The 3,359-nt window shown below is 27.7% G+C and overlaps 1 protein-coding gene across 1 annotated transcript in view; it reads left to right on the forward strand.

Annotated features, from left to right (window-relative positions):
* The window catches only part of LOC105626880 (serine/threonine-protein kinase OSR1), a 35,445-nt gene that overhangs the window by 13,776 nt on the left and 18,310 nt on the right, over positions 1-3,359 (forward strand). The window lies entirely within an intron of this gene.

The following is a 3,359-nucleotide window of genomic DNA, read 5'->3' on the forward strand; positions in this document are numbered from 1 at the left end:
CACCTAATTCTAAAAAAATATAATTTTTCAGAAAACATTTCAATATTTTAAATCATTAAAATTTTACAATATTAATCTTTATTGCAATTTTAGTGTAATAATTGATTAAAGAATAAAGTTCTTTTTTAAAGTATGTTCTTTCATTTTCTCTTTTTATTTCCGTTCTTTTTTGCAAGCAATTAAAAAAATGACAATTTTTTTTTAGTTTAGTTAGATCGTTAGCAAATGAACGATAATATATATATATATATATATATATATGTGTGTATGTATATATATGTCATAATCATTTTTTTACATGGATAATTTTAGTAAAGGCAGATTTCTGATAATTCGTTGAATGTTGTACTGTAGATATTTATGATCGGTGGTGGGAAAGCTTTATCTTTCGGGCCAATTAAAGCGATCGGCGTCATTGCCGCTTACACTACTTAACAATGAGAAGCGCCGCCGCCTCAAGACGATTGTAGCAAGAATGTGATGGATGGATCTATGATTAATTTGTTGTGCATATAGGGCGACCACGCGCGGTTCGTCATCACTCTCTGTTATTTTGAGAAATGTCAATCGTTTCAATGAATCGAGATGGTTAGGTTAGTTATCAATGGACGCATTCTTTTTTGATGGAACTGCGTCTTAATATAAGAAATTAGAATGTCAGCTTGTCTTCATCAGGCGCAACCTCGAGATTTTATTTTGAATAGTTTTCTTTTTGCTTCTTTCTTCTTTTTTTTTAACATTGCCTATTTTTTGTAGCTAAACTAATGTAAACATTTGTATTTAAAATAATGGAATAAGTATATACACCATTTGACAAAAAAGTCAAGCACAAGTCCAAATCTAGACGATTGCGATTATTTTCATAGAGCAGACATATAAGATGTACTTTCCTCGTAGATTACGCATTGAAACCGTATCTTGTCGAAAGGAATCAAAATAGTGACAAAATAAACGGTAATACATATACAAGCTTAGAATATATGACTAATTTTATTATAAAGTTATAAACATATATTATTCGAAACGTTTCGATTTATACAATAGTCCTTTTCAATCATTACAATCAATAAATTATAAAAAACAAATAAATCAAAAATTATCGCTATCAGTTAAAGAAAGTATCAAATGATGTAGAAAACAAAGTGCAATGTAGTCAGAAGGAGTCATACTTTAGTTCAATAATGTTAATAATAGTATCCTCGATGTTAATCTTCCTTTTATCCGCTTAGTAACGGAAAGGAAAGCGTCCCATATGAAGTCAAATTTTAAAAAGAAGAATAATAACGTCAAGAATAGATATAAAATTAAGAGTGTTCTTGTTGAGATTTTGTGTAAAAAAAATCTAAAAAGCACCAAACTCCAAAGCACCTGCTATTTGTGTTGTTAGACAATAGAATCGAAATAGTACTGTCGTACTGTTCCCAAGATAATGGCCTTTTGGTCTAAACCTGTTATATATACTGAAAGAAAAGTTTTTTTTTAATTACAGTATAATAAATTATTTTTGTTACTGCTGTATATGAGCAAAGAATAAACAAATTAAGATCAAATATTAAAACTTATAGATGATACGATAATAACAAATTTATTAATTTGTATTATATAATAGATATCTCACGGTGATTTAAATCGTTTGCTTACTTAACATCATTTTATTATTGTGTATCTCTATATATTAATTTGTAAGGGATTTTATGGTTAAAGAGAGCCAAGTTAACATTCCGTGAGATATATATCTACGATAAATTAATAAATTTATTATTATCGTACTACTTTTTGCTCGTTTTAATTTTTGACTTTTTTGACCTTAAAATTTGATCTTAATTTGTTTATTCTGTTTTTTTTTAATATTTCTGACTATAATTATATGATTAAGAACTCCATTTTTATCATTATTACTACGTAATAATAATAATAATAATAATAATAATTACATATATGTATATAAGGCTGGGCACATTTCAAATACAATACAAAATGTACTTTGTATTTTATACTTTAAGAAAATCATTCGATGTATTTCATATTTCAAATACAATTTCAATGTAGTTTGTATTTAAAATGTCAAAAAAAATCTTCGATAACAATTCTTAAACGCGAATAGACCTACTTGCTGCATTCGAAAACGTTAAGCCTATGGCAGAGAATGAAATATAACGAGATATAAGAGAGCGTTTATATTGGCCATAATCAAATGTCGTAATCTATAAGAATCGACTAATCACAGTCAAATATTTTCCTCTCATTTGACTGTAAGAAGGGAATACTTCCCTAAAGCGATTGGTCAATTTTTACAGTTTACGGCCAATATAACGCATTGTCATAGTCGAGACGTAGAGTAAAGCCTATTCTACAATAGTCGTAAGTGTAGTTGTAAATGGTTGTAGTTGTAAGAATTAACCAATCAAATCGAATGTGAGGAGAATATTTGACTATGATTAGTCAATTCTTACAACTACAACCACTTACAACTACACTTACTATTGTAGAATATACTATTGTAGATAGACTTAAAGCCTGTTCTAGAATAGGATCGCAAATCGTAAATTGTAAAGAATTAACCAAATTATTGTCAATTATTTTTTTTTCAACTGTGATTGATCAATTTCTTATGATTAGGCAGCGAAAAATGTATAGATGTCGCAGTCGGAAAAGTGCCGGGAAAGTTCTCTATCATTTAAAAATGATATAAATTTTGAGTGCAATTAATATCGTTTGTTTTACAATAAATAATTATGTATGACGCTCGTGCCTATTGTATAATTAAAAAACATTTAGAGAAAAATGTAAAAAATTAGAACTTACTGTTCGGATGCACAGAAAATTCTTTATTTTCGTGTGAATGTAACAAAACGAAAAAAATAAACGTTTCGACCCTTCAATCTGGGTCCTTATCAATATAAAATCAATATAAATCGAAATTACATAAGTAACGCAAATTCCAAATTGATGATTCCCGACAATTTAGTTCGTTCTTCTTTATCCAAATGTCAAATTAGTTGTGATGTAATGAATAGTCCATTGATTATAAAAAATATTAACTTATACAATAATATACAATATAATAAAAAAACTTATATAAAGTAAAACCGAAGTTATATACATTGTGTCACTAAGTAGAACATCGCTCATCAAAACATTTAGAAGTATATTATATTAAAAAGTATTTTGTATTTGAAATATAAATTTTGGACGCATTTTGTATTGGAAATACCTATTAAAAAAAAATATCTTGTTTTTCAAGACAAAAAATTTTGAAATATTTTGTATTTTGTATTTCAAATACTTTGATGATGTCAGTCCTACACACACACACACACACACACACACACACACACACACACACACACACACACACA

The sequence above is a fragment of the Atta cephalotes genome (assembly GCF_000143395.1).
Source record: "Atta cephalotes unplaced genomic scaffold scaffold00007, whole genome shotgun sequence".
Taxonomy (NCBI): Eukaryota; Metazoa; Arthropoda; class Insecta; order Hymenoptera; family Formicidae; genus Atta; species Atta cephalotes.